At 37.9% G+C, this 21,481-nt stretch overlaps 1 long non-coding RNA gene across 1 annotated transcript in view; it reads right to left on the reverse strand.

The window, feature by feature from the left end:
- LOC150098032 (uncharacterized) overlaps positions 1-11,667 on the reverse strand; it is an 83,743-nt gene extending 72,076 nt beyond the window's left edge. The window contains exon 1 of the long non-coding RNA XR_016549567.1: positions 11,636-11,667. This is a non-coding gene — a long non-coding RNA (uncharacterized LOC150098032). The remainder of the gene's footprint in view (positions 1-11,635) is intronic.
- Positions 11,668-21,481: the final 9,814 nt, after the last annotated feature.

Consider the following 21,481-nt stretch of genomic DNA (forward strand, 5'->3'; position numbering starts at 1 on the left):
TGGTCACCTGGTTTTCAGAAGGATGAGGAGATGTTGGAAAGGGTCCAAAGGCGACTGACTAAGGTAGTTTCTGACCTCTGGAATGTCGAGTATGAGGAAAGATTGAAAAGATGTAATTTGCAGAGACTAGTGGAGAGAAGGAAGAGGGGAGATATGATAGAGACCTACAAGTTGGTAAGGGGTTGCTATAGGATCAATGGTGGAGAAGTTCTACAGCGAATAGTGGGAGATCAGGGGAGAACCAGAGGTCATCCCTGGAAACTGTATAAAGAGGGTGTGAGTAGGGGAGTGAGAGGCAGGTTTTTTTCGTGCAGAGTTGTGAATGATTGGAATGCCTTGCCTGAGAGTGTGGTGTCTGCAAGGAGTTTGAATGTGTTTAAGACCCGGTATGATGAGATGTGTGTGAGATAAAAGGACCTCCTAGATGAGTCTTTGACTCCATGAGGTCTTGTTTAATAATAATAATAATAATAATATCTAATCATGCTGAAGTGAATGACTTTACATTTACTCACATTGAACTGACACCCATTTTCCCATGCCCACGATTCCAGATTATTCAAATCATTCTGCAAGTACTGCATATCAGCAGCATTCCAGATTACCCTACCTATCTTTGAATCATCAGTAAATAGCTGTATGTTGCTTATCAAATCCTTCCCAATATCATTAATGTACAGATTGAATAACAGTGGACCAAGCACTAGGGTAACAAGGGGTGTACTAGTGATCCTTGTGGTACACCACTTGTTACCTTAAACCTTGCAGACTCAGATCACAGACACTGCGTATACCACTTTTTGATATCTGTCAGTCAGCCATCCTCTTATCCATGCTAATATCGTATAACTCAAACCCATTTTCTCCATTTTATACAACAGTCTAACATGCTATATTCTGTCAAAAGTCTTAGCAAAATTCAAAATTATCATGGTGTATCCATTTCCCCTTGTCTAGTTCAATGGTAACATTGTTATAGAATGTGAGCAAGTTGATAAAACATGACTTTCCCTTAGTAATGTTGTCCATGTTGTTCATTGCCAAGTAGAGATTCACTGTCAACCCATTTCTGAATGCAGGCCCTAACCAATTTTTCTAAAATCTTCACTATCACTATTGAGATATTAACTGGTCAATAGTTTGAAACATCGGTCTTTGCATCACCCTTGTGCAATGGAATTACCTTACGTTTCTTGCATTCCTGCGGAAACTTTCCTATTCTAAGACTCATATTAAACATCCTGGTCAAAGGAATGGTCTGTTCAGCTGAACACTCTTTTAGCACACGGCCTGATATTCCATCAGTCCCTATTGCTGAATTCTTATTCAATTTGTGCAACAGCTCTAATACCTCGTCCTCACACCTGCATTTCTTCATCTAGTGAAGAGGTAACAGTGAGCTCAATGTTGCGTTCACCAGGTTGATAGCTTTCAAGAAAATGGGCACCCATTAACTGAACAACCTCTTCTACATCCGTAACCCTCATGCCATCTGGATTTAGAAGAGTTATTCTTTCATATTCATTCTTTCTTTTGTAGCATATTGACAGAATTCTTGTGGGGTGTCTTTAGCACGGAGAGCCAGTTTCTTTTCATACTCAGACTTTGCTTTCCATACAACAGTTGTGACTATTCTAGCCTGCTGCTTATAACGTTCATAACGGACATCATCCTTATGCAAACGGTATTCCTTCCAAATTGTCCTTTTTTTACGAATCTCTTGCTTAATAAGATTACACATCCATTTGACTCCTACTCTATTTATTCTTTGAACTCTCGGGACACATTCTGATATTGCATCATTTAAGTATTGTTTAAATGCTTCCCATGCACTGTCGATATTCTTTCCATCCAGCAATCAATCCCATTCCACTGAACTAAGTATACTCCTCAATTGGTCATAATTTCCTACTTTGTAGTTCAGCACGTAACCTTTCCTGAATGGAACATTCATAAACTTAGTCACTTCCCAAGTGAGTACAGCATGATCATTGTCACCAACCAGAGGCAGAATAGTTACGTCTTTAACTGAAACGTCCTCTGACACTATAATCAAATCTAACACTTTGCCCTCAAGTTCCTTTTGTCACATGCTGCTTGAGGAAGTTGTCCAGCAACAGCTCGATAAATGCATTTCCTTCTTCTCATGAGATTCTACTGCTACCCAATCAATATTTGGATAATTAAAGTCTCCCATTATGATTACGCTTTTCACGCGCTCGTCTTTTCTATTTGGTGATGCATTTCTTCATCACTAGCAACCGATCCAAAAGGTCTGTAACAACACTCCATTATGTAGAAAGTTTATTTTTCACTTGGTTAGACTATAATAAATTTAGTTTAATCCTTTATCCAAGTGTGTGAGGAAACAAAGTTTGCACCTGAAAATATCTTCAGGACTGAGGTAAGGTAGTACAGCTCCCCCTTAATGCATAGCAGTATACATGTCTCTTCCCCCCCTTAATGCATAGCAGTATACATGTCTGCAAGGAGATGTGCTGTGCATTATGGGAGATCCTAAGACAAGGAGTTGAGAACTTGATCCACCTTTGCTGCAAGTTGCCCGGTGTTGTACTACCTTACCTCAGTCCTGAAGATATTTTCAGCTGCAAACTTTGTTTGCTCACACTTGGATAAAGGATTAAACTAAATTTATTATACTCCATTATGTAATTGATCTTGTTAGATTCCACCTCACACCAGATGGCTTCAAACTCAGTGCCACTATAATAGAGTTGAGACCTATGATTGTACTACTACAATCATAGGTCTCAACTCTAACTGGATTCAAGTCACCTGATATTATTAGCAGCACACCCCTCCTCTCCTATCCTCTTTATTCTTCCTAAAAATACTGTACCCTTGACACTCGATACCAGTTAGTAGGTTTGATTCTGATAGCCAGGTCTCACTAATACCTACAATCTGAGGTCGCAACATATTGGGAAATGTAAGGTTTTAAAATTTGGAAAAGAAAATGAGATGTAGAATTTACTCTTGGTGATGATATACTGTTGGAGGTGGGGGAAATAAGAGATTGTTGGCTGACGATGGATCATCATCAAATTCCTGATATGCATCCTTAGGGAGTATACAGAATAAATATTTTATTTATTTATTATCTGGGGTTTTCTCCCTTTCTCTCCTTCTCCCTTGTGGGGGGGGGGGAGGTTGAGCCCTCCTAATGAGGGATTATGTATATATATATATTTTATGACTTTAAATCCATGTGTGTTCATGGGGCTAGTTTGTCCCTCTACCTCTGTATGGAAAAACCCCTCTACCTCTGTATGAGACTGGCTATCTCACCTTTAGTCAAAAGGGACCACATAAAAGTTCCTCACCTCATACACAGCAATCGAACCCAGGTCTTTCTGATCAAAGGGCTTCGTAGATACCGAATGAGCTATGGAGGAGATCTAGGATAATTACAATAGTACTACATGAAATAATTACACCATTACTAACTTCCGATCAATAAGTTTCCTCTAAATCAATCTGTCAAGACTCCAATATTATCAGATCATATATATTTCTTTTTTTAAGGTGCTTTTTACTGTATTAATCCATCTGCATCTTGGTCTTCCTATGGGTCTTTTTCCTCCCAACCTGGCAAAGGCAACTTGTTTTGCTAATCTTTCCTCTCCCAGTCTGTTTAAGTGACCATACCATCTGAGATTAGCTCTACTAACACATTCCTGATTGCCAATAATAGCAAGTTCTTTTCTAATATCCTCATTTTTGATGTGATGCTACCCTTGATGCCATCTGTTTACTCCAGTAATCTTTCTCAGAACTCTCATATCAGAAGTCTCTAGTCTTTGATCAAGTGTTTTATTTCTTACCCAGCTCCCAGATCCATAAGTTAAAAATGGTTTGAACACTGTTTTGTACGCAGCTAATTTAGTGTTTTTGACTCATTTCTTTCTTATTCCATATCAATTTATTCAACTGATTTCCTATGCTATCAGCTTTAATAATTATGTTGTCTATTTCCATATTTAATTTACCATCTTCAATAAATATTGTGCCTAAACAGCTGAAATGTTTTACCTGTTCTATAAGTTCACCATTCAGGATACAGTTCATGTTTTCAGTGTTTCTGCTCATTTTATATAAGAGATTGCAAGGAGATTTTGGTTCCATTATATAAGGCCTTGAATTGGCCACAATGGACTACTGTGCACAGATTTGGTCACCTGGTTTTCAAAAGGATGAAGAAATGTAAGAGAATGTCCAGAAGCAATTGACCAAAATAGTTTGTGATCTTTGGAATGCTGCATATGAAGGAAGGTTGAGAAGATGCAAGCAATTATAGAATCTAGTGGACAAGAGGAGAGGGGAGATATGATAGAGATGTATACATTGTTGTTATAGCATTTGTTATAGCTGAAGATGTTTTTCATGAAATAGTGGGAGATTGGGGGGGGGGGAAAGAGGTCATCCCTGGAAGTTTCATAAAGAGTGTGTGAGCAAGGGAGTGAGAAGCAGGTTTTTTTGCATGGAGATTTGTGAATGAGTGGAATGCATTGCCTGAGAGTGTAGTGTCTGCAGAAAATATGAATGTGTTTAAGGCATAGTATGATGGGCTGTTTGTATGACAAAAGGGGACCACCTAGATGAGTCTGTGACTCCAAGAAGTCTTAGGATAATAATAATAAGATGAAGATATTAAAGGAGTTTCACAAAATTGACACAAAGTAAATTTTTCAATACATGACAAATAGTGAAAGAACTAGTGGTCATCTCTGAAAGTCGTGTAAAAGTGTAGTAGTAAAGACATGTAGATAAGATTTTTTGCATGCAGAGGTGTGAACGAGTGGAATAGATTACCAGAATTAGTTGTGAGTGCCCTGACAGTTTAAAGAGAGGTATAATAGGTTGTGTGTTATAAACGTTAGTGTGGGTCTTCAACGATGAGTTTCTAGACTCCATGGGGATGCTGTATAATAATAATAATAACATTAAACAGTTACGTGGATAATTAGAATCTGTATTTAAAGATACTGAATATACCTTTCTCTTCCTCTTACTTATAAAACAAAACAATCAGCTGTTTTTCACTGAATTTTGATTGTTAACTTAAATCAATTTATTTGGTGTCTTGTTAAGACTGCTGTTGAAAATAATATGAGGATCAACTCACAGTGTTTTTTGTTGTTGTTATTTTCCCACAAAAGAACCAAACAGCACATTACACACATTAAATAAAGTATTAAATACAATATCAAATATTTTGAGCTAGTTGAACATCACTGATGAGAAACCATTTTCCTTTAGGTTATTAATCAGCAAGTCTCTAACAATTAAGCTAATATAATTTAATTAAAAAATCAAATTAATTTCTTAACTATAAATGATAGAAACTAATCATTCTTGAAATGTAAAAACCTAAAAATTATGAAACCGTTCCGTTTTTAGAACCCACCTTTTCTCAATTTCTCACCTTTGTATTTTTTCAGTTTTTAATTTTTATGTTTATATCTTACCTTTTTTTTCTATTCCATTGGTGTCCTTTACTCACATAGTTCCCTCAATGAAATCAAGAAATCAAGGTTTCATTCTAAAAGATTTTTGGATGACACTCATCAAATCTCGGATACCAAGTTTTCATGGTGACGAGGATATGTCGGAAAGGATCCAGAGAAGATTCACAAAGGTAGTCAGTGTTCTCTAGAATGTGGAGTACGAAGATGGATTGAGAGAATGTATTTACTGTCTCGTGAATAGGAGGAAACGTGGGGGGGGATATGATTGAGACATAAGCTAGTCAGGGGTTGATATCAGGTTGACATGGAATAGATTTTTCATAGAATGGGAGAAGAAAGGGGGAGGTAGAACAAGAGGCCATCGCTGGAAACTGTATAAGGAGGGTGTGAGCAGAGGAGTGAGAAGAAGGTTCTCTGAATGAAAAATGGTTGGTGAGTGGAATGCATTGCCTGAGTGTGTTGTGAATGTAGACACAGTGAATCAGTTTAAGTCACGGTTGGATGAGCATCGTGTGCAATAGTGTATACCATCTATGATGCGTCTCTTAACTCCATGGAAGTCTGATGATCATGATCATAATAATAATCTCACAACATACTTGAATTTAACTTTTCTAACAATCATCTCCAAACTATATTCTGAAAGACAGATGATGGGTGCAACACATAGTTGGTATATAATCTGATTTTATATAGTGCCAAAAGACTTTTAAATCCAGCATTTAATCAGTAAACTTGCAAATCATAAAACCACATTATAAACATGATACTGATATTGTTTACCACAAGGGCTGGTCTCCTTTATTTTGAAGGTTACAGGTGTTATCCTCTCGATCACTTCAAATGGTCCAAGTGCACTTTTACTGAACTTCACCCCTTTTCCCTTGAAACCCTGCTCCATTAGAACTAAGCTTCTCTTCTTCAGGTCCTTAGCCTTCCTTAGTCTGTTAGCATACTGTCTTGCACGGAGGGAGCATCTTTCACTGGTTTCAGCCACTAAGTCATATGCTAAATTGTTATCTCTTATGAGGCTATTTAGATATTTGTTGATGTCGGGAAAACCAGTTTCTGCCCTGGAGTTCCTGAAGTCATTTGGGAAAAGGGGTTCAAATCCATATAGTAGTACTGCAGGGACTTCCCTGGTGGCTGTGTGTAGGGCTGTTCCAATGGGATACTGACTTCTCGATCACTCCTGCTTTCTCGTAGTCATCCATGAGCTTCTCCAATTTGTCTATGTGTTTTTTGGGGGGAGGTATTATTTTATGTGTATGGGCATGTTTGAGGTTAATTGTACAGTGTGTTCTACTGCATTCGTACAAGTAAGGGTGCTTATCCCTTCAGTGAATACCTCGGTGTGTTGTTTGTATGCCACGCCAAAGAACAATTTTATCTCCTCAATATCGCGATCAGAGTTATGGTTGCTTATTGATCTATTCACCAGTTTCTCCTTCCACGTGATTTGTTTCTCATCTGGTTTCTTTGTGGATATCAGTTTGGCTTCAAGGGACTTGTTTCCGTGCAATCTTTTGCATGGGTTTATGTTAGGGTGATAGGTTTTCCCACAGAGAGATATTGACTGGGTTCCAAAGTTACAGGTGAACTGGTTTGCTTTTAGAAAATCCAGCCCTAGAATAACTTGGTTACCCATGTCTTCAGGTATCTCAGGGAGGATTATTAAGTCATGGGTGAGATCAATTGGGAAGCAGGGGATTGATATTTTTGTCCTTACTTTTGTGGAGGATTACAGCTCAATCTTGGCTATTTCCATTATTATGTGGGGTTTTTGGAGGGGGATCAGTATTTTTTTTGTGTGACGTATTGAGCTTCTTGTATAGGTTATGTAGGATAACAGATATATGTGCCCCTGTGTCGAGCAGGAATTCACATGGTGTTTCTTCTATGCTTCCCTTGACGAGGGCAAGGTTCCCCTCAAAGTTAGCCTCAGTTATGTTGGTGCTCTGCATCTGGTAGTATGTGCTCTCATGATCCCTGGGGTTGGGGTTTTGGCCCTCAAAACCTTTTTCTTTCTACCATGCCTCTTTTCTATTATCATTTCTCTGTATTCAGAGGCTTGGGGCCTCTGAATACAGAGATTAGATATATATACTCTGAATATATATCTAGATATGATTAGTTATATATACTCTGAATCTATATCTAGATATGATTAGATATATATATACTCTGAATATATATCTAGATGATTCAGAGATTAGATATGAATACTCTGAATAGAGGGGCCACTATTTCTTCCCTCTCTCTAGCTGTGATGTAGCACGTATCAAGGCTATTTGTTCCATTGAGGTATAGGCTCTCTTGTAGTTCAGGTGAGATGCCTGCTCGGAATTGTTGTAGTGCTAGCCATTCAATGTGGTCTTTTTCGTGTGGCGAGGTTTTTATTTCATGGGCAAGTTTTGACAGTCTACTGAAGAATTCTATCACCCTTTCCCCTTTTTTCTGTATGCATTTGTAAAATTTTTCTAATGCTTGGCTAGTTCCTCCCTTTTTTTTTTTAACTCAGATATCAATGCTTTTTTGAAATTGTTATAATTTAATGCTCTGTTTAAGGTGGGGTGGGAGTGCAACATCTTCTTTGCTTTCCCTTCAAGCCCACTACGTATTAGGGTTAAAAGTTGAGGCTCACTCCAATTGGCTGCTTTTTTTTTTTAGCCTTTCTATGTACCAGAGAAAGGATGCTACGTCATCATTCCCTTCCCCTGAGAATTTGGGACATATTTGTTTGGGGTTCATGGTTTTGAAAAATTTGGGGTTGCTCATTTCAGATGATGTTGGTAAAGACATACTTACTCTTTCAAGTTACACTTTGTTACAGGATGAGTTATGAACCCTTTTTCTCTCTACGATATTTTCAATATCTTAATTAAGTTTTGTGTGTGAGACTGAACCAACTTATCGTGCCTGTATTGCTTGCTTTATATTTTACATCCATGTATTTTACAACTTATGTCTTACTCGTACCAGAAATTAGCTTCCGACAAATTTATTTATTTTAGATCGACCGCGCCAGCCGGTGGCTAGTTCCTGATAATTAAGCTTACTTTAATAACTATCTCAACAATATTACTTAGCATTGGGAACACGTGGTATGCAGTTGCGGCTCCCCTCTTTATGTTACTTCAAATCCCCCCCCCCCCAACTTACACAGGTTCGAATTTTTATAAGTGGTAGGTCAGTCTCAAACAACAGAAACATACAAACTTTGATTTAAGATAATGCATTTTAATATAACTAAAATTCATATACAGGAAATCAAGTAATAATAATAAAAAAAAGGAAATAGGTTCATGCACAAACCCATGCAAATGCAATAGGATCAATCAATTCCTCTCACGCACTTCTTAATATGCAGGCTCATACAATTATAATCCAGGAGCATTAGTTAATCAGAGTTATTTCCGTGGTTTGCGTTAAGATTAAATGATACTCCAGTTGTTATGCAAGTTTTGTGAATACAAAATTAATCAAAATTACACATGATACGTTCACTCAATCTTATTAATTACAATTCTTGTAAAAAGGAAACTTCTTGCTATAAGACTTATGCAAGTCACAGGCTTAATGTACAAAGCAGTACCTTCATTCTTTGTATCTCATATAATAATTCATCTCTTAACTGTTCCATTTAAGTTCACTCAAACATAAAATTTACAAATTACAACAGGAAGGTCCTATCAAGACGTTCAGTCCAAAACCGGATCTTCTAGTCAGGTCAAGCAGGGCTATGCTTAAGGTTCTCCCCTTTTTCCTTGTTCACTCTGGTTTTACAGCACTCGATATACATATAGGGTAAGAGATATATGCCTTACCAGTTAATTTTCTTAGCGAAGTGGTTCCTTTATTTTAAGTCTGGTCCTTCCTCAGACGTGGCAAGATTTCCTTGTCACTCCGCTGTCTTTCTTTATTCATTCCTTTCAAAGTGTTGGGTTCTTAGCTATTGTCACATTGGCAGCAAACTCACCAATGGCCCTGTCTGCTGGTTCCCTGTTGTTCAGTTGGACGTCCTGTACACATTAGGTCCTACAGCAACATGGACGGTTACTGGACATCGGCGACAAGCTTCCTCAGCCCTCACGGCATTTCTCACCGGAACGCGGAAAGGTGCAGAAAACAAGAGAGCGTTTGAAGTGCGCGCCACTCCCTATATCTCAGTGGTGAGTGCCCTCACTCTCTGTCTACGTCACTCACTCAGCCATCTTTGATTCGTCAGATAACGATGAGGTCATGTTCTTTTCTCGGTGGCCTTCTCTATGGAACTCTTACTAGAGGGGTTACCAGATTACTTTTCGGGTTTTCTGCTGTGTCATGGACTATTGCGTAGTGACCAGGCCTTCTGCTGATTGGTCAACACAATTTTTCCTGTATTGGGTATTACTCTAAAACAATATTTGAATTATATTACAAGAATACTATCAATTAAGTCAATACAATTTTCATCTACAAGTTATTCACCACCTCTCTGCATCTGCTCTTGAGAGTTTAAGCATGTCTTTATGCCAAGATACTATTCTCTCATGTTGTGTCTGAAACGAATGGCCTACTTATAGTGGGTCAGTTATTTCCGACACAACACAGTATACAATTCATAAACCAGCTTTGCAAGTTCTTGGAAAAACTGGTTTTGCTTTAGAACAATGCACAGCCACATACAGCACATGTAGTGATGATGATAATGATGCAGGTAGCCACTGTGGGATCTCATGTAGTACCCTCACCATACAATTCAGACATATAATCTAAGACAATACAAGATGTACAATTGCTATAATCTAATACAGGCCACCACTCAACAATCCCCATGTGATCTAATTTGTAGGTATTTGTGATGCGTAAACCTGAGCTATGTAAATCTGCTATATGAAGCAAACTCCAATGCCACCAACAGGCAAGACATCACAAAATATCCTATTTCATTATATGCGAAGCAAGTGGAGCAAAATATGTATAACATGTGAAGTAACTTGAAAAGGAAACTATATCCAAATTTAATCCTTTATCCAAGTGTGAGCAAACAAAGTTTACACCTGAAAATATCTTCAGGACTGGGGTAAGGTAGTACAACACCGGGCAACTCGTAGCAAAGGTGGACCAAGCTAACATCACTCCTACCTCAGTATCTCCCACAATGCAAAACACATCTCCTTGCGGATATGTATAATGTTATGCATTAAAGGGAAAGGCCACTACCCAGACTAGTTTCAACCTTTATTAAGGTCTCTTCAGTGGGAGCCAGGCCCAGAAGTGGAGATACCAGGCAGAAGCAATGGCAAGGTCATCTTTACCTATAGGAATTGCCAAAAGGTGTGCCACCTTTTTTTTTTTTTTTTATTAAATTACTCTGGATTTAGAGAAAGATGTTGAAAGTTTATTTTTCACTTGGTTAGACTATATTAAATTTAGTTTAATCCTTTATCCAAGTGTGAGCAAACAAAGTTTGTGCCTGAAAATATCTTCAGGACTGGGGTAAGATAGTACAACACCAGGCAACTCATAGCAAAGGTGGACCAAGCTAACATCACTCCTATCTCAGTATCTCCCAAGAATACTTATGATATCAAATAATGCAAACAGACTTAAGAAATATCATTTATATAATTTAAAAAATGCCTATTATGAAATACTCTAGCTAATGCACTCATAACTTTTGCTTTTCAATCTGTTCCAGAAAAAACATCCACTGGTGAAATATTACTTTGCAGTCCTTTCAAATTCTGCATGATGACTACAGAGAAGTTTAATGAGGATCTGTCAGTTATTCTATGACCATCTGGATTTCCAACTAACATTGGAAGTGTCAAGAAACACAGATTTATTAAATAAGCAACTGCATACAAAGAGCTCACATACAGCATATTACTCAGTCACATACTTACTGGCAAAGAATAAATCAGATGTTAAAATGAGAGCAGTTAGTGATAATATTATGAATCAGCTTTCTGAAATGATATATATATATATATATATATATATATATATAGAGAGAGAGAGAGAGAGAGAGAGAGAGAGAGAGAGAGAGAGGAATCATGTTAGTAGAAGTGGCAGTAGCAGTTAATTTATTGAAAACACATACCCAAAATATGAACAGAACACCTCAAATAATAAATTAATTGTAATTTGTATTTACATACTTGCCATCATTAATGTTTACATCGAATGAAATCTCTGCAAGAATTGGACTTTCTCCACTTTCTCGACACATAAAAGTAACATTATCACCTATCCATAATGCCATTTGTTCCTGCCCAACATAATTATATAGAGTAAATATATAGGCTTCTGAGCTTTGCTCTGGTCGTAGCGTAGTAAGAATTGAAAAATCATAAGGAAATCCACCTATTTAGATAAAAAATAAAATTAGCTAGAAAGTTTCTCTGCTTCTTTTTCATAAAAAATAAAATGAAATTCTAAAAATGGTAATGTGTCTTATTCTAGTAGCACTTTATGACAGAACTAAATTCCATTTGAAAATCAACTAAGTATCTTCTTAGCAACATAAATAATAAATGAAAACATCTCAGCTCCATAATACAAAGTGCAGTGTTATACTGTAATTACTCAATCAGTGAGAAATAATTTCTTACTAATACCAGTTTTAAATTTCAAATTTGTAAGTATGGAATCATCTTTAAATGATGTCAAGTTTTTTAGGAACTTTTTTTAGGCTCTTTCCTTTTTCTCAATCACAAAGCTCCACAGTGAAAAGTCTGCAGTTTGCATGGGTTGGATAAGGATATTTTTGTTATTTTTATTAATTATTATTATTATTATTATTATTCAGGCCTCCATGGAGTCAAAAGACTCATTGTGGGAGGGTCCTTCCTAGAAAACACAAAGTCTATCATACCACTCCTTGAACTCATTGACCATTCTTGCTCTCACCACTCTATCAGGCAATGCATTCCACGGTTCAACCACCCTCCGTGCAAAGAAACCACTCCTCACCCTCTTGCTCACAGCTTCATTTTGCAACTTCCAGGGATGGCACTTTGTCATCGTTCCTTCCCAATTATAGATACTTAATTATAGATACTTTTATTTTATTTTTTTTTTTTTTTTTACATAATATGGAGATCCTGTTGTAGAAAACAAATATGGAATTTTTTCAAGCCTCCAATAAGTGAGGCAGTGGTCACACTCCATGTGATGAAACTCATCTCCCACCTAAAGAACATCCATATCGATGGTGGGTTTTGAATCTGCAATTTACTTGTTGGAGAATAAATAAGCTAACCACTTAGCCAGCCTAGGGCCAGCGATATTCTAGCAAAATCGTTTCCCCTGACCTTCACTCACTGCACCAACATACTCAGGAAAATGCAAAAATAAATATTCCTGCTCATATTACAACCTAATTTTTTCAAATTTCTTCAGTACAGTGAACTTTGACTATGGTATATGCCTAGAGACCACAAAAACAGTTCGTTATGATAAACAGTTTACTATAGTTGATTTCTTTCAGGGAGTAAGTTTGTTATGGCAGTGTTTGCTATAGTAATTGCTACAGTCAACAGATTCATCATAAGAAGTCTCATTCAACTAACAACATATTTATCATATTGAATTTTATAAAAATTCATTTACATTCATATGCTCATAATATGCTCCATCTATACATATTACTCACCCACCACTCTTATATAAAAAAATTCTCCTCACACTCTTCATCACTACACCCTTAATACAACTTCCATGGATGGCCTTTCATTCTCCTCACACTCAATATACAATTCCATCTGTATTAATCCTGTAAAATACCTTCACTAAATGAAACATCTGTCATATCAGTTCTTTTCTACATGTCCACTAAATTCTTCAGTTTATACTTCCTTGGGGAATGTATTTTGAGAAAAGTTGTTAAATGTAAACATCAAAAATAATAATTATGGGAAGACTGACCCCCTCCCCCACTGTACATGGAATGGCCATGTGTGGCCATTCCATGTACAGTGGCACAACTGTCTTCATATATCTTTCTTCTTCTTATTATTATTATTATCTTAAGACACCAAGGAATCAAAGACTCTTCTAGTAGGTCCCTTTGTCATACACACAGCTCATCATACTTTGCCTTAAACACATTCAAATTCTCTGAAGACACCATAATCTCAGATAATGCATCTCAATCATTCACAATTCTCCATGCATAAAAACCTACCTCTCACTCCCTTTATCACACCCTCTTTTTACAGTTTCTAGGAAATGACCTCTTGTTACCCCCCCCCAACTTCCAACCATTTTATGAAAAACTATCTTCAGTATTAATCATATAGCAACTCCTTACCACTTTGTACATCTCTACCATATCACTTTCTTCCTCCTATCCACTATATGCTATAAGTGCATCATATCAATTTTTTTCATATTCAACATTCCAGAGATCAGAAACTACTTTAGTCAATAGAGTCTGTACCCTTTTCCATATCTCTTTGTCCTTTTGAAAACCAGGTGACTAAATCTGTGACAATGTAACCAGAATTTCTTTACTTCTACAAGTCAGTGTCCTCTGCATCATTCCCAGAATTCTGTGTTGTTCTCACAATTTTGGCAATGTGTCCTCTAAATTTTAGATCCTTACCAACCATCATCCCAAGTCTCTTATTCCTCCACCTGCAACAATATATCCCCACCAAGAGTAAATTCTACATCTCATCTTTCTTTTCCAAATTTTAAAACATTACATTTCCCAATATTGAACTGGCATCCCCATTCTCATGCCCATTACTCGATCTAATCAAGTCTTCTTCTTATTATTATTATTATTCAGGCCTCCAAGGAGTCAAAAGACTCATCGAGGGAGGTCCTTCCTAAGACATAAAGTCTGTCAAGACTCATCGAGGGGAGCCCCCCCCCCTGAGAAACACAAAGTCTATCATACCACTCTTTAAACTCACTGACCGTTCTCGCTCCCAATACTCCATCAGGCAATGCATTCCACGGCTCAACCACCCTCCACACAAAGAAACCACTCCTTACCCTCTTGCTCACAGTTTCCTTTCGTAACTTCCAGGGATGACCTCTTGTCATCGCTCCTTCCCGCTGTTCAACCAAGCAAAAGAACTCCCCAGTGTCAACCCTGTAACCACCTCTCAACAGTTTAAAAGTCTCAATCATATCACCTCTCCTTCTTCTATCCACCAAACTCTGCAGTCCACATTCTCTCAGCCGATCCTCATAACTATCCTTGTACAGTCCTGAAACCATCTTTGTCATCCGTCTTTGTATCCTTTCCACAGTTAATTTATCCCCTTCAAATCCTGGGGACCAAATCTGAGAACAATAGTCCAAGTGTGGTCTGATCAGTGACTTATACAACGGAATGATAACCCTCTTATCTCTGCAGGTCAGTGTCCTTCTCATAATAGCAGCAATCCTCTGTGTTACCTCATCCACCTTTGCAATATGTCCCCTAAACTTCAGGTTTCTATCAATCATCAACCCCAGATCTTTTGTCTCCCCTACTTCGTCCAATATAACTCCTCCCATAGAGTATGCAGCATCCCATCGATGTTTCCCAAACCTCAAGACCTTACATTTTGCTCAATTAACTGACACCCCCATTCATTTGCCCATCTATCTAGCTTATTTAAATCCTCTTGCAGGGCTACCACATCTGCACTATTACTAATAATCCTTCTCAGCTTCGCATCATCCGCAAACAACTGAATATCCCCCTGCAATCCACTGGCTATGTCATTGATATAAAGGTTAAACAACATAGGTCCTAGTACTGAGCCCTGTGGGACCCCCACTTGTAACCCTCTGCCTCCTGGAAACTGCTCCACGATACACAACTCTCTGATACCTATCAGACAGCCAATCCTGAATCCAGTTGACCAATCTGACATCCAGACCCATGTGCTGCAACTTAAATATCAGCTTATCATGTGGCAACCTGTCAAATGCCTTCGCCAAGTCTAAGAAAATTGCAGTATATGCCTTTCCCTCATCTAATGTTCTTGTAACTTTATTATAAAAGGCTAGCATATTGCTAAAACAAGAGCGTCCTTTCACAAATCCATGTTGATTCTCACAGATAACATTACCCTCATCTGCCGAATGCTGTATACGGTCCCTCACTACTTTCTCCAAGATCTTAACAACTACTGATGACACACAGACTGGCCTATAATTAGACACTTCCAGTCTGTTACCACCCTTATGCAATGGCACTATCTTACCTTCCTTCCATTCCCTGGGCACCTTTGCCAAAGCCAGACTTTCATTGAAAAGCCACGTTAAAGGCACTGTCAATTCCCTAGCACATTCTCTCAAAACTCGTGGTGAAATACCATCCAGTCCCACAGCTTTATTGACATCCAGAGTACTCAGTATCTGAAACACGCTCTCCTCCTGTACCTCCAGACCTCGAACCAGTCCTATCCCTCTAGCATTAAAACTGACTCCTCTAGGATGAAATACTCCAATAAAGTGTTCATTGAACAATTCCACTATGTCCTCTGCATCAGTCACTCTATTCCCATTTTTTATCCCACAATATCATTCTTCCACAGTCATTTCTCCTCCTACTGGCCACATAGCTAAAAAATTCCCTAGGATTTTCTTTGGATCTTAGGGCCAATCTCCTCTCATATTCCAGTTTCGCTTTCCTTACCACACTAGTCACTCTTCTGGCCTGTGTCTTATATTCCTCATGCATCTCTTCACCTGTCTCCTTATATCTCTTCCATAGCCTCTTTTTCGCATGCAATTCCTGTTTAATATTGTTTGTCATCCACTTTACTCCAAATTGCGTCCTCTTCTTCACTCGTGGTATACAACTTACGATTGCTGATAACAAATATTCTTTCACAATTTCCCACGCACTAGTGATATCCCGGCCTGCCAATTCCTCCCTCCATGAAACTTCCTGAAGTTGACGTCTAAGACTATTATAATCACCTGCCTTATAATTCCACATAAGTTCCCGTCTCTTTGATACTCCTGCATGTCTATTCATTTTCCAAGTCAACACCATATGGTCACTCTCTCCAACTGGTGGGAGAGACGTCAACTCAGTTATTATCAACTCTTCTGATGCTATAACCAAATCCAAAACTTTTGAACCTCTTGTTCCCTCTGTTACATGTTGCCTAAGACATTTGTCCCTCAAGAATTCTAGAAATTCCATTCCCCTATTGCTACATGCATCTTCCTCTCTCCAATTTATACTACTGAAATTAAAATCTCCATAACAATCATTCTTCTTGCACTTGCCAAACTTAGCTGTCTAAACATCTCCTGGTCCCCATCCTCAGTGCTCCTGGGTCTGTAGCAACACCCCACTAAATATCCTGTCTTGCCTACCTCTACCTCACACCATACGCTCTCAAAATCACGGCTTATAATGTCTTATTATTATCATTATTATTATTCAGGCCTCCATGGATTCAAAAGACTCATTGCAAGAGGTCCTTCCTAAGAAACACAAAGTCTATCAAGACTCTTGCTCACAGTTTCCTTTCGTAACTTCCAGGGATGGCCCCTTGTCATCACTCCTTCCCGCTGTTCAACCAAGCAAAAGAACTCCCCAGTGTCAAACCTGTAACCACCTCTCAACAGTTTAAAAGTCTCAATCATATCACCTCTCCTTCTTCTATCCGCCAAACTCTCCAGTCCACATTCCCTCAGCCAATCCTCATAACTAACATTGTACAGTCCTGAAACCATCTTTGTTATCTGCCTTTGTACCCTTTCCACAGTTAATTTATCCCCTTCAAATCCTGGGGACCAAATCTGAGAACAGTAGTCTAAGTGTGGTCTAATCAGAGTCTTACAATGGAATGATAACACTATTATAGTGTAATGTCTTCTTAAAAGGACAGAATATCTGCACTACTCCTCACAGTTTTCCCCAACTTTGACAGCATGGATTTGCTCACCACAGTTCTTGCTAACAGTTTAACTACAACAACAACTGACACACAGATAGACCTATAATTTGATGCTTGAATTCTGTCACCTCCCTTATAAAGCAGCACAATCTTGCCTTCCTTGCACTCCTTTGTAACTTGACCCAATGTAAGACTTGTATTAAACAAATATGTCAAGGTAGATGTCACTCCTTGGCACATGCCTTCAAAATATGCTGTGATATATTTTATCTAGTCCCACAGCCTTATTAATATCAAGTTTGCTTAATTCCCCATATACCTTTCTTTTAGTGTTGCACAATGATCAGCATTCATTTTAGAAATTATGGACTTTACAACCGTGTTATAAATAACTATTTTAATTTCCCGATGTTTCGACCTTCATATTAATGTCATCATCTGGAATATATACAAATATACAAGGACAAGCTGAGTAACATTTCACACAGTAAGCTAAAGAAACAATGATTTGATCACCGGTTATTCTACTGGCATGACCTCTAGTGAAAAAAAAAATACAGATAAAATTACAAATTAATTAACTGTTTAGAAACTACATCAAAGCTAAATTCTATTTAAGATAACATGAGAGAAACGTTCTTTCTTATAGATAGTTTTCTTACAGTAACAGTAAAAATAGGACATCATTGTTACTGTAAGAAAACTATCTATAAGAAAGAATGTTTCTCTCACGTTATTTTAAATAGAATTTAGCTTTGATGTAGTTTCTAATTAATTAATTAATTTGTAATTTTATCTGTATTTTTTTTTTCACTAGAGGTCATGCCAGTAGAATAACTGATGATTAAATCATTGTTTCTTTAGCTTACTGTGTGAAATGTAACTCAGCTTGTCCTTATATATTTTTGTATATACTCCAGATGATGACCTTAATATGAAGGTCGAAACGTCATGAAATTAAAATAATTATTTATAACACGGTTCTAAAGTCCACAATTTCTAAAATGAATCCCCATATACCTCTGTGACTTACACTCAGTGTCTCCTCCTCATCATCCACTGCTCTCAAACTCTCAATGATGTCACATTCACAAGAATGAAAGACCTTTATGATTTATCATTAAATATCTGAACTATATCCTCTGCAGCAGTTGTTCTTATTCCATTTTCTCCAATCAATATCATCCTTCCAAAATCTTTCTTTTTTTTTTCTAGCTGCATATCAAAAGAACTCCTTAAAATTTTTTTGGCTTCATTATCAACTGCTACTCACTGCACTTTTGCTATCCTTACCAATTAAGTCACACTCCTTGCCTGTGCTTTGTAATTCTCAAATTGATTATTACCACTCATTTTATGTTGCTTCTATAATGCCTTTTTCGTTTTATATTTCATACTTAATTTCTTCATTCATCCATTTTACACCTATCTTATTTAATCTTCTAATGCTTGGAATACATTTCGACATTGCTTCTACTAGATAGTGAATATTACCCAAGCAGCACTGACCTCCTTTCTACTCAACTCCTCATTCCATGTTACACCTGCAAGCAGTCTCCTGAGATTCTCGTAATCACCAGCCATGTAGTTCCACAAATATCCTTTCTTCATCCTGCTCAAAACCACCCAGGTGATCACTTCATGGTCACTCTCATTGACTGGAGGTGATTTAAACCCTCATTTGTAATAATATCCTCTGATGAGATGATCAAATCCAAGACCCTCAATCCTTGTTTTCTCTGTTGCATACTGTCGGAAGTGGTTGTCCCTGAAAAACTCAACAAACTCATTTTCGTTACTTACAGTTGTTATCTCATTGTCCCAGTCTACATTGTCATAATTAAAATCGCCCATAATGATCACCCTTTTCTTATTTGCTTGGCTAATTTGATTATACATTTCATGGTCACAACCATCCACATTACCGAGTCTATAACAACATCTGACTAAGTATTTCATTCTATTTACCTCTATCTCACACCATACTGCCTCAAAACTACTGCCACTATTTCTCCCTTGCATCACTACTTTGTATGGACATACCTCTTTTTCTATCATCAATAGTACTTCATCTTCCTTTTTACCCTTTCTATCACCACAAAATACATCATAGCCTTCCATCTCTATTCCTGTCAGGATATCATCCTAATCAAACCATATCTCACTTATTCCAACAATTTTTGTATGCACAAATTCAATCAATGCAACCATTTCATTTTCGTTGTTTCTGATACTTTTAGCATTGGTATACAAACATAACAGCTCATTCATCTTTAACAAGTTCCTGTGATACCACTTATTAGACATGACTTTTTCATACCTTCCTCGAGTCATTTCTTTTTTTCCATACTCTTCCCCAAAGAACCGTCTTCAAAGCCAACTGTTTTCCTCATCTCCCAGGCCATCCCATTTCCTTCTTGTTTATACACAAACATAGACACACACACACACATATCCTCTTTGAGCATCAACCTTTCTGACAGTGTTCCCCTATGCACCCTGAGTCACTCCATTTCCCTGTTTGTCTTGTACACTTGTTCTACACTTCATTCATAAGCACCACTTCAATCTCTCCTTCCTTACTTTCCTGCTCTTTCACATCACTTCTTACTTGTTTGGATTCATTCTCTGCATTCCAGATGACTCACACCAAATCCATACAAATTAGTCCATCATTATACAGTTCAATTCTTCCTTCAAACTCATTCCACACATTAAGAAAGTGCACTCCTTTCTCCTAACACAATTCTGCTAACATATCATTCACAATCTTTGCTCTCTGCTTCATCTCATCTTTGTCATACCTGGGCAACACATTGTCTACCTTTCTTTTTCACACTCTTATCTTTTATCCTTCTCAACAACCTCCTGATGTCCAATCTTAAGTTTTCCTTGTTACCAGTCAAGTCATTTGCCTTGACCACTATAACTCTTGTGTTAACTTGTCCTCATATCCAATGCATCAATCACTCTATTCATTATATGTTGTTTAAATTGCACTGTGCATTTTCCACAACAATGTGCCCTCTGAACTTATCTGTCAACAATCACCACGAGATAATAAATTTCATCCATCGCCTGGCACAGTTTCACCAATACAATATATAGTTCTATCTCTCTGAACTTCAAAGTGCAACATCCTGCACTTATTAATATTAAAATGCGTGTGTAGAGGCTTAAGTGCTGTGAGGACATCATGTTGGAGGCTTAATGGATTTTTTACAACACTCAAAAAGAATTAAAATAGAATTTAATACTTCCTATATTTCGTCCTAGTCACTAGGACATCTACGGGGATTACAAAAACAATTAATGTAACATGCACACACAAATAACAAACAATACTAAGCCCAACCACGTGGGTGACACTAAAGTCCTATCTAGGTAGAGCGCCCTCTAAGGGAAGTAGTAGGTGGCCTGGAATGTAAGGTGGGAACTCTGGTGATGAGTGTTTCCCAAATCTTCGGAAGCTTAATGCAACCGTATTTATTGAGATTTGGTTGGTTTTTGAGAGCTGCTGCTGCTTCTAAGAAAAGTCTCTCTTTCTTGAATTTGCTGTGGTGGAGCATGGTGGTTTTCTTCCATGATACCCTGTGGGTGGTGTCCAAAACATGGTCAGCCAAGCCTGAATGGCCATAGTTGTGTTTGAAGATGTACGACTTGTGTTCCTCTAGACAGATGGATGCTGATCTGCCTGTCTGTCCAAAGTACGCCAGCTTACAGGAACAGGGTACTTTGTAAACTCCAGGCAGAGAGAGAGGAGGGAGCTGATCTTTAGTTTTGATATCTCCTCTTTGTTTACTAATATTCCCTTAATTGACACCTTATCTCTCTTAGAAAACGTTTTTCCCTCTGACATCTTAGATCTCTTTTCCTTTGCCATTAACTCTGGGTATTTCTCTTGGAACAACAAAATCTACAAGCAGATAGAGGGAACTGCCATGGGTTCCCCCCTCTCACCCCCGCCTTGCCAATTTTTATATGGAAGATTTCGAAAAACGAGCCCTAGACTCAGCCCCACTCAAACCCTCTATCTGGCTAAGATATGTAGATGATGTGCTCTCTATTTGGCCTCATGGCCCAGACACGTTAGACCTCTTCCTCAGTCATCTCAATAGTCTACATCCAGGAATCCAGTTCACT

The sequence above is a fragment of the Typopeltis vanoorti genome, chromosome 16, assembly GCF_054136105.1.
Source record: "Typopeltis vanoorti isolate ZY-2024b chromosome 16, IOZ_Tvanoo_1.0, whole genome shotgun sequence".
Taxonomy (NCBI): Eukaryota; Metazoa; Arthropoda; class Arachnida; order Uropygi; family Thelyphonidae; genus Typopeltis; species Typopeltis vanoorti.